This window comes from Siniperca chuatsi, linkage group LG5 (genome assembly GCF_020085105.1).
Source record: "Siniperca chuatsi isolate FFG_IHB_CAS linkage group LG5, ASM2008510v1, whole genome shotgun sequence".
NCBI classification, from domain to species: Eukaryota; Metazoa; Chordata; class Actinopteri; order Centrarchiformes; family Sinipercidae; genus Siniperca; species Siniperca chuatsi.
This window is the reverse complement of record NC_058046.1, coordinates 28,542,922-28,550,762: the sequence shown is the minus strand read 5'-3', so window position 1 is coordinate 28,550,762 and position 7,841 is coordinate 28,542,922.

The window sequence follows — 7,841 nt, the reverse complement described above, 5'->3', positions numbered from 1 at the left end:
TCTCACACACACACCCCCCATCAGTTCCCATATCTATCAGTCTGGGGTGAGAGATGATTTGGAGCGGCTCAATGTTTTGATCATTAGTTTGGACTCATGGAGTGCAGCAGCGGTGAAAAATGAGACTGCTATCTCATGGCCACCTGTTCTTTTAATAAGAAAAAGAACAATTCCCCATCACAGGATGGATTGGCTACCTGATGCCTGGGGAAGAAAACCATGTTGGTTGTGTGTGTGCACGCTTGGTGGAGTGTTTATTTGTGCCTGCATGCGTATACATCTGAATTCAATTCTGCCTATATATGTCTGTGACAATAGAGCCAGCATAAAGGTAACACATAAATCTTTTCGAAGAACAAAGATCATACAGTAGATATGTGTGAATATATCAGGTAGAAGAGTGTGCAAGCCGCTATTTCTTTGCCACATATCTTCCAGGAGTTACAGCTGAGGACACATTTTTTGCCCCTTGGTGAGAAATGTTTGATAATTAAATTGGGTTTATAACACAATGTTTCAACTTAATTATAATTTAGTTGCCCTTTTAGTGCACAAGTAAGTCAGACATTTACAAGTTTAGCATTCTTGCATAGAAAAAAATATAGCAAGGCTGAAGTAGCCTAGCAAGGAGAGTTAGCTCAGGAACAAAAGTTAACAGTGTGGCTGGTTGTCTGCTGGTTTCTGCTACATTTGTCACATTTGAAGATTGGGAACATTACAAAAACTGAATCAATTACTGTTTTTTGTATATTTAAATACAACGTGTGTGTCATAATGTTTAAGGAAAATAGCTAACTCCTGATCATGAGCTGAAATCAGTTTATTAAAGACAGGATAAAAATAATATACCAATGAGAATGTGTATCCAAAAAATAACAGCCCACTAACCTAGGGATCACACTGACGTTGGACAAATCAGCACCTTAAGATTTACATCCAGTACAAACGTTCAGTGCCAGTGTAGAAAGGAGTGTGTCTTATATGTGGCGAGGCGAAAAGAAAGTGTTTTTGTTAAATAATCATACCTTAACCATAGTTTATTAACATTTTGCTGACCGTAACTATCCGTAACTGCCACACAGTTATTGTAGCAAGTGCAAATTTAAAATAATAATAATAATTGCACGTGAAATAATAATATATATTTTTTTAGAATTGACGATAGGGTTAATTGTATGCCTATGTTAGTTAAGCATGCAAGTTTGTTATTTGACAAAAGCTGGCAGCTTTGCTCTTGGTCAAATTGCATGATTAATATGTCTGTAAACAACATTATTTGATTGTCCTCACCGTGTGTGAGCATTGGCCATTTGATTATGCCTACATGTGCGCCTGTGGCTTTCTGTCCATTTCTTTGCATGTGTGTTATTGGATATGTGTGTGTATGCCTATAGAATGCAGCATGTTACCAGGCAAACACAGCATGGTGCTCCTTGGTTTTTCCAGTCGTCATGCCAGAAAAGTAGGAGGAACATTTACCCGACCAGTGATGCTGAGATGGAAGCAGAGAGAGTAGAGCAGCCAAGCTGGTTTTCTCGCTGCTCTGCGGTGAGCAGACAAACAACAATCGACCAGATTGGTGCTGGGATTTGCTGGAGATATTACTGAGGTGCTTTTGTGAAGGCAACAGAGCTAAACCAAAGTAAACCATGTTAAACTGAATCTTATGGGTCCAAAATGTACCTATTATTCACTTTCTTTCTCTCTGGCATTTATTTTAGTTTCATATTTGTTTTAGATTTCTATTATTTTCAGTGTCTTCAAAGGGTGGTTCACCCATATCAAATATATTTTCTCACCAACCTCAGTAGTTATCGGGCCATGCACATTGTTTTGGTTTTATTTGTCCAGATTTTGAGATACCTTTTGTTAGTTTTTCCTCCACCCCAATAAAATGGAGGTGAATGGAATTTCATTTGAGCTTTTCAAAACATGACGGCAGAAATGCTCAATACTGCACAGAGCTGAGGGGAAGTGTGACAACTTTAACATACAAGAAGTCATGTGATCCATTGTTTATTTAAAACTGAAAAATGTAGCATAGCCACTTTAATTTCAATTTGCTTGGAATCACTCATTTGCGCAACACATTATTTTATAATGAGTAAACGATATGACCATGTCAGCTACTGCATGATACATTTGCACTGAAAGTTGATGAACAAAGATTTTGAATCATTGCTGAGCTAACCCCCCCCCCCATTTTCTTGCATTCTCCCCCTCTCTGGTGAAATATGAATTCTTCACCGGGCAGACTTGTTCAATAAAATAGCTTAAAAAAGGATAGCTTCAATAAAAATACAATTGGATGGAGCTGTTCTTTTCAGAACACAATGAATAGATGAATTAATTTAATGGGTGTCTTGAATGAGTGGAGCTAATTTGACACAGGACACTTTAATCACAGGTCTGGTTTCCCATTGTGAACAGATTTTTGGATGAAAAGACATGCTATAGAGAATATACAATGGATACTTTAAATAGAGTTGAGAAGAAGAGTAATTTGGAGGTGCACTGAGAGCCGTGTCAGCAGTATTAACTTTTTTGATCTTCTCCAAACAGGATATGAATAATTGCTTGTTTTATTTCAGGATGATGAGTCAGAGAGCACCTCCCTATTCTTACACAACCTAAGACTGAACGTGAGGTGGCAGCCTATAAGAGCACTGATTTTCTGGATAAGAGAGCCAAGTCTGGCACATCTTCATTGATTTCTCCCTCTCCGTTGTGCTTGTGTAGGCTCCGACTCTGAGAGCTACAGAAAGAGGGCGTGTGAAGGGGAAGTAAATGGACATCTCATCCATTCTCCTTCAGCGTTTTGGACACCCACATCTTCATTGAAGCTGCGATCATGATGCCTATATGAGGAAACTGAACCCACACGTTTTTGCCTCGCCAAATGCTCAGTAGAGGAGAGCCTCTGGATGCACGCCCAAGTGGGGAAAAAAAAAAAAAACATGTTATCCTGGTGGCAAACACCAGGGGGCAGTAGTAGTCTTCAAGGCCCTTCCATGAACCTCGACCCAGCTGTGTGTATGTGTGTGAGAAAGAGATCCTCAGCAGCATCTTCTCCTCCACAATCCTCAGTCCTAAAAAGCCCTTTTAAAAGGCTGTATGAAAATTCATCGTGCTTTCAAACTGACCTATTTTGGGAGATTGGTTGCTTGGCTTCTCTGAATTCTTCACTCCCCCCCCCCCTATATTCTCTCTTATCGTGATGAGGATTTTGAGAAGACAGAAGAAATATTGGCAAGTTGCTGGTGCAGATTTAAACACATGGAAGCACCAGCAATAATATGAGACTGTTGGTGCTAAAAATAGAGCCATAATACCCGATATGTCTCTTATTTTCCATAAATTACCTAAAGAACATATGGCAGCTTTGCTCCCACACACAGCCAGTGTGCACGCACAGAGAAACATAACACTTTCATTCTCTTTCTTCTTCTTCCCTCTTTTCTGCCATTTCATAAAGTGTCTTGGAAGTCCAGACATGCCACCATAACTGGGTGAGAGCACTCCATTTCCACAGACATGCACCGTAGTAAACAGTAATCCCCTCCTCCATGTTTGAGGGATTAATATTATCTTTATTCATAAGCATAGCAGGAAGACTGATGTCGCGCTTGTGAAGGGGCACTCAGGCTACACACACATACACAGACTGGCATGTGCAAATAACCATTAAGTGTCATGCGGGTTCGGCTTAAACACACGTGTCCTTGTCTTCTTTCCGTGATGACATGATCTGTGGGTGGCAGATTGATTTGGTCCAGCGAGAGAAACAATCAGATCAAAGAGGAAGAGGAAGTGAGTGAGTGAGAGAGCGAGAGAGAGAGAGAGAGAGCGCTTCCACTTTGACTTGATGGATTTAACTCTCATTCAAAGGGACAGACTTATGACACATGGGAGAGAGATTCGCTTTTCCTTCCTTTTATCTGCAGAAGGACTACAGTGTTTCTTCTACACGCACAACACACACACACACACACACAGGGTTGTAAAAACACCCTTGCACTCCACTGTCCTCTCTCTCGGCTCTACACACACAAACACACCGCCCTCCAGCACTCATCTTTCCTGGCTCCCCTACTCTTCCTCTATCTCCCCTTCTTTTTTTTCCTAGCAATGGCTCCAGCTAACAAGCCCGGGGCTCGGGGGGTTGCATTAGCGAGGTCCTTGGTCCACGGTCCCCATCACTGAGCTGGAGGAAGGGTTTCAGAGCACCGCTATCTGTCTGATTGCCTGTGTGATAAAAGAATAAAGCTGTTAGGAGAGGAGGAGGAGGAGGAGGTGGGGGCGTATCATCATAACAGCCTTTGGGGGGGCCACAAGTTCGGCTCCTGGGGGCAAGATTGTGCGCCTCGGATTTCCCTGCATGCTGTGTACCCACACTGATAAGACACAGACAAAGTGTGGGGGGCTTCTAGATGTGAGGTACCTTGGTGGCATTTTGTTCATGACTGTGTGCGAGCATTATGTGTGTTTTTTAGTTTGTGTGTTTGTGCGCGGTCCCAGGCGAGGATTACCTTAGCACTCATTATCACTCATGGTGAAGATCATCGTTATAGCCTTGCCTGCCCCACATGGCTCCTCTACCTCCCTCCAGTAACTCACTACTAATACTCACACTGCTCTGAGACACACTGTAGGCTGCAGCGAGCAGCAAAGGGCACATGCTGTACATAAAACGAGGCTGGCTAGCAGGGATGGTTTGCCTCCATCAGGAAAAATGCAAGATAACACAAAATATTAGTTGTGAGTGAAACACATTCATCCATAGAAAGCACACATCTCGAAAGCAGGAAGACGTATGCCGCTGTTGGTATTGTTTCGTCTGAGTGAAAGCTGCTTACAAGCTGCTCCAGCGGTTTACAAATCTGTCTCTGGAAAACAATTTCACTTTCACAGACCTCCCTCATGCCCATTGTTCTCAGTTTTCTGTCTCCCATGTGGGCAATACAGCCAGCTCACCCCTTGATCTCACTTTCTGCATCAAATGCATTGTTCCCCAATGGAAGATGCACAGTAGATCTATCGCTTTGTGATGCAAATGCTGTATGTGCTATACTGTACGTATATATTAATAATGGCAATGTGAATTCAGCTATATTATCGTTGTTTTTTTTCCCATTTCTGGGAAGTGATTTAAAGGTTTAAAGGCAAAATGTCAGATGAAGATATTTGTGTGTAGAACTCACACTTTGCAGCAGCACAAATGCATTAAAGCATGAATTCAGTGTTCATGAGGCTACAGTGTGCATTTCATCATCCAATTTTGACTCTGACTGATGCAACTGTCGTGATCTGGTTCCTGTTTTTATTTGGAGCCGAGTTCTTCGGCTCAATTTTATACAAAAAAAAAATATCCCTACTGTTCAGATTGAGACTGGCAAGTTACACATCAGAAGCATGGAAGAGGAAAAATACTATGAAATCATGAAATATATGCCACACAGTAGCAAAGTAAGGCTTTTGTTACACCAACAAAGTGAACCTTTCTCCCCCTTCTTCACTATTTGTCAAAAAGTAATCTTGAAAAGCTGAAAGCTGTCATCTAGTTTTTTATTGCAAGTTGAAATATAGTCTTTAAAAATACAACCATATTATTATTCATGAGTGACATCAAATCACATTTCACCTACATTTAATGTTGACTGAGAAAAGTGGTGGGTTGTAAATAATGTCATCTCAAACAGCTGAAGTTCTGATTATCTTGCAGCACACCCAGAGAATAATAAGATCCACCAGCCCACACAAGCAAGACAGAGAAATAGTACTAATGCTTTTCATGTGCTTTCAACATAGTTTAATGAGAACTTGAGCTGTTAAACATACCGTTTTTACAGCCTGGCCTGTAGCCAGTGGAACTTTTAGACCCTCCTTATGCTGCAATGCACGGAATCCGATGGATGAACTTCAATCAATCACTCATTCGCTAACATCTGTATAGAAACACATGCCCCAGGGAGTACTTTCTTGGAGCTGATCCTACTCTCCTTTTAAATGCAGAAAAACAAAAAGACCTTCTTTGGTCTTTAAATACTGAGTCGCTGTGTTATGTGGCACAGAAAAGAACCCAAACGGCACAAGAAGGCAGCAACAGCGGTTATTTTCTCAGTTCATTGGACAATAAATGGAATATGTTTCAGCACTTTTCTGGTTGTCCCCCCCCCCCCTTTTTGTAGTTCTCCTTGACAAAGAACCTGTGCTGGAAATTTCTCCTGACGCTGGTGCAGCTCCAGTGGAAAGGAGCGATGAGGTGTGGCTGAGGTGTTCGAGGCTATTTCTAAATGTAAACAGAGGCATTCGCGACCATTGAGTCGCATCTGTCTCTGTCTGCAGATCTGCCTCGGTGTCTTTTTCCACACACAGCCCCAAAATATTCACCGACACGCACGCTCACACACAAATTCATCTCCTTCTCTATCCCATCATCCCAATTCACACTCCCTTTCAGTTGTTTAATCACTGCAGAGGATTGTGGGACACAGAGCTGATAAAAATACAGATATTGAGAGAGCAGATATTGTCTGGGCAGTCTCGACGCAGATTCTAGTCTCAGCAGTCCCAACCTCAGCCGACCTTGAGGTGGTGTTAGAGAGTGATATAGAAAGTTGTCTGGCTCAGCAAGGGTCCCTCTCTCTCGCTTTCACACACATATGTAAACGCATACTTACTCTCGCCTACTTGTTTTTCAATTTCCCTCTCTCAACTCAGGCTTACATACAAGTATATCGTGTTTTCTCTAATCTGTCCGCCTCTTATGCCGTCTCTCCCTCTCCCTCCCTCTGTCAGACACACTCATACACACACACTAGACTAATCTCATCAATTGTAACACCGGAAATGAGTCCCTCCCTGCCATTACCAGCTGCCACATGTACATGTTTCTTGATTATAAATGAACATTTCTTTTGCTTTTCTCTATTGTCATTTGACATACATAATAGTGATTCAACCTACGGGCAGTGTACTGAGTTATCTGGTTAACTTTGCCCAGTAAAACCAGGACCCCTGTCAAATCTGGTACATAGACTGATGTACAACAAAGTTTTTCCAGGCTTTAGCCAGGAAATGTATTCAGATACCTCAATAAACCTGCTTCTCGAAACAGGCCCTGGCATCTGACAGGTCTGGATGTATAATGAGAACTGGGTACTGGACTCCAAGATGGATCTCATTCATTCCGATGAAAGCTGGCAATCCTGAGTACATATGCCAAAAAAGTGTTTCTCTTTTGCGCTTGCACATCAACGCTAAAAAAAATGTTATCACCATATTTATAACAGGGACTTTATGCTCACAGGCGCTAACAAGCAAATGCTAGAGATTTTTAAAAATAAATTACAGTTTGAGCTTTGTTTCTTTGCTAATTACATAGGTGTGACTTTATGTTTACTAGTAGCGCTTCTAGGACATCCTACACACAGTATGCTTTAAATTCACACATTGGTTCTCTTTATATTTTCATATCCTTCTCAGTCTTATACAGTACATTGCATAAAAACATGTTGATTTTTTAATTATGTTTGCCCCCACTTCATGCTACACATACAATGTTTATACTCATTTTATTTTCCTCATCCTCAATAATCTATACTCTCATTCTTTTAAGTGGTGCATACTCAAACACATATTTGTTAAACATAAATATTAATGTTTAAACTGTCTGTTGTTGATATTTGGTGAACACCTATTTGCATTTGAGTGTTTGGAAATAATCAACTTTGGCTCTTTTTCAGCTGTCTGCCTTGTTCTCAGGCGGTAGAGATTTTTGATCCAGAATATTGAATGGGTTCTGTTCGTTTATCATGATAAATATATGTAAATGCATGTCA